Source organism: Lepidochelys kempii, chromosome 27, assembly GCF_965140285.1.
Source record: "Lepidochelys kempii isolate rLepKem1 chromosome 27, rLepKem1.hap1, whole genome shotgun sequence".
NCBI lineage: Eukaryota > Metazoa > Chordata > Testudines > Cheloniidae > Lepidochelys > Lepidochelys kempii.
In genome coordinates, this window is record NC_136406.1 from 6,290,698 (window position 1) to 6,297,591 (window position 6,894).

Consider the following 6,894-nt stretch of genomic DNA (forward strand, 5'->3'; position numbering starts at 1 on the left):
TCTCTCAGCTGCAAAGTCACTTGATGGCTGCTTAGAGCTTTTGAGTTCAGCTGATTCTTGCCCGTGTTATGGCACAATTCCCTCCTCCTCCCTCCCACCTGTTTTCCTGACTGGGACCTGAGGCAAAACCCTCTCAGATTTTTTCTGACAGGTGTTATTTAATATACTTTGGCCTGATTGTTAGTCAGTAGTCAGGGACTTTCAGGTTGTTTCTATTGGGATGAGAAATTGATGATATGAGTCAGATCTATTCTTGTCCTGTTCTTGCTTATTTGTGCACGTTTTTTCCCCAAGTCCCCTGTTTCCCCTGAACCCAGTGGAAAGAATAGCAGCAGGCAGTTTCCTTACTCAGAGATTCCCAAGTCTGCTCCTCCAGCAAGCTCTGTGCCCAAGAAGCCCCAACTCTCTACTTCCTCTCAGGGTCACACACTCAACAACTTCTCCTGGCTTTCCGCCTGCAACACTGATAGGCTGCAACTGATATCCCAGCCCCCTGGACACCCCTCAATCTTTGTGGCTTAGTTCAGACCTGTCACATGGCCTAGTACCCCAGGTGGAAGCCCCCCAGCTATTTTTATGAGAGAAAGGGGCTTGCTTGCTTCTTCTGTTGCACCTGAAAGAGAGTGCATTGCAGCTATTGGCTTTAACAAGGCTTGTGCTTGTACAGCACCTAACACACCCAGCTGTATGCAGGGGCAGAGGGCCGTGTGCATCTACTGTGGGTACTCTTGAAAAATATGCAAATGGCCTTGAGGCGCTAAGCAATGTCACCTCAGCATCCGCAGTGCCTCCAGGGTATTCTCTAGGGTAAGTACAAGGAAAGCTGCATATTCTGAGGTAATAGTAGAGGGTTACATACTTTGCTGCTTATGCAGAACAAACCAGGCCCCTGGGCACTGCACCCTCCCTTCTCCCCCACCCAGGCCTAGGGCTGCCATCTCTGAGGTAAAAATAACCCGGACATCCAACTGGCAGTGTGTACTGAGCACCCTGACAGGTTTCCTGGGACAGCTCCTTCAAAAAGACCAACCCCCGGAGCGCCCCAAGTCACAGACCAACCTCTGGAGTGCCCTGAGTCACAGACCACACCCCAGAGTGCCCTGAGTCACACACAGGCAGCCTCACATGGTGCCCAGTGTCACCTCCAGTACAGTCTCCCTGAGCCTCACACAGTCTCCTTGCTCCCTTCCTCACACCCAGGGATCAACAAACCCAGGAGCCTGCTGCTCCCTCCACACCGACAGGCAAAGCCTTGGGGTTGCTCCCGCCATCATTTGTACTGGGACTCTGCCTGAGGCCAGGCCCAGCTGACCTCGTCTCCCACTGTGATTTCACCCAGAAAGGCTTTTTGATGACCAAGGCCATCCCAGCGACTGTGGGGATGCTGCTGCCCAGCCTGGCCCCACCCCTGGTGCATTCCTGCTAAGATCAGGGACAGGACTTTTCCAGCTGCCTGATTTCCCCCCAAATCAAGAGTTTTGCCCATTGATGCTGGTACTCCCACTGTCTAGCTGGGGAGCTGAGGCCTAGAGAAAGCGATTTTCCCAAGGTCGTACAAGGCACATGAAGCGTCATTTTCTCAGCACTAATCCCCTCAGGTACCACTGTCCGATTGCTCGCAGGGCAGCTGTTGAGGAAGGCCAGGTGCTGCAGCTGCTGCTCTGACATGGCTAGCTAGGGATTCTGTCTTCCTCAAATCAAGCTGATACCCTTACGCCGTCCTTTGTCTCCTTCCCCTTTCGGCTTCAGCCGTTTCTTTTATTTAAAGTGCCTTTTGTAAAGTGGTATTGTACCACCGTGGGTTTGGCTCTGGTTGCTACAGTTTTATGCTTAGAGTGAAAGTCACCTTTGCTACTTGCTTCAGATTTAGAGTCTCTAGGAACACATAAAGACCAAGGGTAGTGACCACACACATTCAAGGTCTAGTTTTATTAAAGTTATGCTTACCCAAACATACAGAAATTTTATACAGACCTACGCCCAAGTTACAAATATAGTTATCCTCACCAACAGCGTTAGGGTCTGATGGGTCTTTCATGGATTGATCATCAGTAGAGGGATGGTTTCTGCTGGAGTCTTCCATAGGGAGCTCAATTTTTCTAATTTATAATGTAATTCTGACTATATCTTATTAGCATTTCCACACATAGTGCACTTTGTGGTTATGTGTTAGAAAAATGTGATTACCATGTATCTTGTAAGCAAAAAATTATTTTTACTGTTAAGTTTTTGCCATATTACCCATTGGTACATCTTTTCCCATAATCTTAGGGCATCTGGTTATTCTTTGGTTGATTACTTATATCAGCATTTTTTTTCCTTCAAGGCCTCGTATAGCTAAGCTAAAATCTTACAGGTCTCAGTCTATTGGCCTTGAATTTCAGCCCCACTTACTTAGATACAAAGCATGTAGGGCTGAAATGCAAGGCCCACACGGCCCATCTGTCAGCATGGCCTTGTGCCTGTACACACAGGAGACCTGCCAGCTTGACAGGGCACATGTGCCAAGCTGGATGTATGTAGGCAGCCTGCTGTTTCTCCTGCAGGAGGCATTCCTGGCACACTGATGCCACAGGCCTGTAGAGACCTGCACCTGTGGGATGTTAGGTTCCAGAGCTGGATACTCCATAGAGCAGGGAAATGGAAACATGGGTGGCAAGGTCAGGCTGCACTGCCACTAACATTACAGTTGGTGCTGTGAACGTAACCGAGAACACATCGTATCAGAAGCAAGGCTTCCAGGCTCTTTGCTGTTCATCCAACAGCAGGAGACTCGCTAACCCAGGAGGGTGCATAAAGCACACACCATGCCATTATTTTCATTAACTTCTATTGCTGCGGCACTTTGCCCCGTTGTACTGGGTACTATACAAACATATCTGCTCTATAGGGCTTGCAGTATAGGCCTCAGACGAGAGGCATCTGCTTAGGCAGCCCCTGTTGCTATAATATCTGAGCATCTCCCAATTAGTGACTGATTTGTATCCTGTCAACACCCCAATGCCATATGGAAGCATTATACTAATTCTATTGGTGCGGAAACTGAGGCACAAGGTAGCTGAAGTAACGTGCTTAAGATGGCACAGGAAAGCTGTAGTTGAACTGGAATTTGAACTCAGGTTTCCTACCATCACGGCCAGTGCTCTGCCCCTCTACATGACCCTGCCTATGACAAAGATGGATGGGGAGGTGAGCACAAAGTCAAAGTGAGACAATTCCAGCCTGAGAAGTGGCCAGACAATTATAATTACTCATAACTGAGGCAAAAGGTGTGACTAAGAGACCAGAGACTTTAATCCCTTTATTCATAGCCATTGTCATAAATATAAAGGGAAGGGTAACAACCTTTATGTATGCAGTAATATAAAATCCCTCTTGGCCAGAGGTACAGAATCACTTACCTGTAAGGGGTTAATCAGTTCCATTAACCGAGTTGGCACCTGACCAGAAGGACCAATGGGGAAAGAAGATACTTTCAAATCTGGGGGGGGGGGAAGGTTTTGTTTGTGCTCTGTGTGTTCCCTTGAGACAAAGAGAGAGGGACCAAGCATGTAATCCAGCTCCTATTGAAATGATATATCTAAAATTACAGAAATTGTAAGTAATAGCAAGGAAATGCATTAGATTATCTTTTGTTTTAGCTTGTGAATTTTCCCTATGCTAAGAGGGAGGTTTATTCCTGTTCTGTAACTTTGAAGTTGAGCCTACAGGGGGATCCTCTGTGTTTTAAATCTTTTGCATAAGGTGGGAATCTTTTGTCCCTCTCTGGGTTCTCACCCCACCTTCTAAATGGAAAAGCACCAGGTTAAAGATGGATTATAGTTCAGGTGACATGATCACATGTCACTAAGGGTATGTCTACACTACGAAATTAGGTCGAATTTATAGAAGTCGGTTTTTTTGAAATCGGTTTTATATATTCGAGTGTGTGTGTCCCCACAGAAAATGCTCTAAGTGCATTAAGTGCATTAACTCGGCGGAGCGCTTCCACAGTACCGAGGCAAGCGTCGACTTCTGGAGCGTTGCACTGTGGGTAGCTATCCCACAGTTCCCGCAGTCTCCGCTGCCCATTGGAATTCTGGGTTGATATCCCAATACCTGATGGGGCTAAAACATTGTCGCGGGTGGTTCTGGGTACATATCGTCAGGACCCCGTTCCCACCCTCCCTCCCCCCGTGAAAGCAAGGGCAGACAATCATTTTGCGCCTTTTTTGTCTGCTGCCAGCCAAAGATGTAAAGGATAGATGGAGTGGGTCAGAACAAGAAATAGACCAGATTTGTTTTGTACTCATTTTCCTCCTCCCCTGTCTAGATCACACTGCAGTCAGTCACAGAGAAGGCGCAGCGAGGTTAATCTAGCCATGTATCAATCAGAGGCCAGGCTAACCTCCTTGTTCCAATAACAACGATAACTTTGGTGCACCATTTCTTATTGGAACCCTCCGTGCAGTCCTGCCTGAAATACTCCTTGATGTACAGGCACACCCTTTGTTGATTTTAGCTCCCTGAAGCCAACCCTGTAAGCCGTGTCGTCAGTCGCCCCTCCCTCCGTCAGAGCAACGGCAGACAATCGTTCCGCGCCTTTTTTCTGTGCGGACGCCATACCAAGGCAAGCATGGAGGCCGCTGAGCTCATTTTGGCAATTAGGAGCACATCAACCACCACACGCATTATCCAGCAGTATATGCAGCACCAGAACATGGCAACGCGATACCGGGCGAGGAGGCGATGTCAGCGCGGTCCCGTGAGTGATCAGGACATGGACACAGATTTCTCTGAAAGCATGGGCCCTGCCAATGCATGCATCATGGTGCTAATGGGGCAGGTTCATGCTGTGGAACGCCGATTCTGGGCTCGGGAAACAAGCACAGACTGGTGGGACCGCATAGTGTTGCAGGTCTGGGACGATTCCCAGTGGCTGCGAAACTTTCGCATGCGTAAGGGCACTTTCATGGAACTTTGTGACTTGCTTTCCCCTGCCCTGAAGCGCATGAATACCAGGATGAGAGCAGCCCTCACAGTTGAGAAGCGAGTGGCGATAGCCCTGTGGAAGCTTGCAACGCCAGACAGCTACCGGTCAGTTGGGAATCAATTTGGAGTGGGCAAATCTACTGTGGGGGCTGCTGTGATGCAAGTAGCTCACGCAATCAAAGATCTGCTGATATAAAGGGTAGTGACCCTGGGAAATGTGCAGGTCATAGTGGATGGCTTTGCTGCAATGGGATTCCCTAACTGTGGTGGGGCTATAGACGGAACCCATATCCCTATCTTGGCACCAGAGCACCAAGCCGCCGAGTACATAAACCGCAAGGGGTACTTTTCGATAGTGCTGCAAGCTCTGGTGGATCACAAGGGACGTTTCACCAACATCAACGTGGGATGGCCGGGAAAGGTGCATGACACTCGCATCTTCAGGAACTCTGGTCTGTTTCAAAAGCTGCAGGAAGGGACTTTCTTCCCAGACCAGAAAATAACTGTTGGGGATGTTGAAATGCCTATATGTATCCTTGGGGACCCAGCCTACCCCTTAATGCCATGGCTCATGAAGCCGTACACAGGCAGCCTGGACAGTGGTCAGGAGCTGTTCAACTACAGGCTGAGCAAGTGCAGAATGGTGGTAGAATGTGCATTTGGACGTTTAAAGGCGCGCTGGCGCAGTTTACTGACTCGCTTAGACCTCAGCGAAACCAATATTCCCACTGTTATTACTGCTTGCTGTGTGCTCCACAATATCTGTGAGAGTAAGGGGGAGACGTTTATGGCGGGGTGGGAGATTGAGGCAAATCGCCTGGCTGCTGGTTACGCGCAGCCAGACACCAGGGCGGTTAGAAGAGCTCAGGAGGGCGCGGTACGCATCAGAGAAGCTTTGAAAACCAGTTTCATGACTGGCCAGGCTACAGTGTGAAAGTTCTGTTTGTTTCTCCTTGATGAAACCCCCCGCCCCTTGGTTCACTCTACTTCCCTGTAAGCTAACCACCCTCCCCTCCTCCCTTTAATCACCGCTTGCAGAGGCAATAAAGTCATTGCTGCTTCACAGTCATGCATTCGTTATTCATTCATCACACAAATAGGGAGATGACTACCAAGGTATCCCAGGAGGGGTGGTGGAGGAGGGAAGGAAAATGCCACACAGCACTTTAAGCACAGCACTTTAAAAGTTTACAACTTTAAAATTTATTGAATGACAGCCTTCTTTTTTTTGGGCAATCCTCTGTTGTGGAGTGGCTGGTTGGCCGGAGGCCCCCCCACCGCGTTCTTGGGCGTCTGGGTGTGGAGGCTATGGAACTTGGGGAGGAGGGCGGTTGGTTACAGAGGGGCAGCAGTGGCAGTCTGTGCTCCAGCTGCCTTTGCTGCAGCTCAACCATACACTGGAGCATTCTGGTTTGGTCCTGCAGCAGCCTCAGCATTGAATCCTGCCTCCTCTCATCACGCTGCCACCACATTTGAGCTTCAGCCCTGTCTTCAGCCCGCCACTTACTCTCTTCAGCCCTCCACCTCTCCTCCCGGTCATTTTGTGCTTTCCTGCACTCTGACATTATTTGCCTCCACGCATTCGTCTGTGCTCTGTCAGTGTGGGAGGACAGCATGAGCTCGGAGAACATTTCATCTCGAGTGCGTTTTTTTTTCTTTCTAAGCTTCACTAGCCTCTGGGAAGGAGAAGATCCTGTGATCATTGAAACACATGCAGCTGGTGGAGAAAAAAAAAGGGACAGCGGTATTTAAAAAGACACATTTTATAAAACAGTCGCTACACTCTTTCAGGGTAAACCTTGCTGTTAACATTACATACATAGCACATGTGCTTTCGTTACATGGTCGCATTTTGCCTCCTCCCACCGCGTGACTACCCCCTCAACCTTCCCCCCTCCCTGTGGCTAACAGCGGGGAACATTT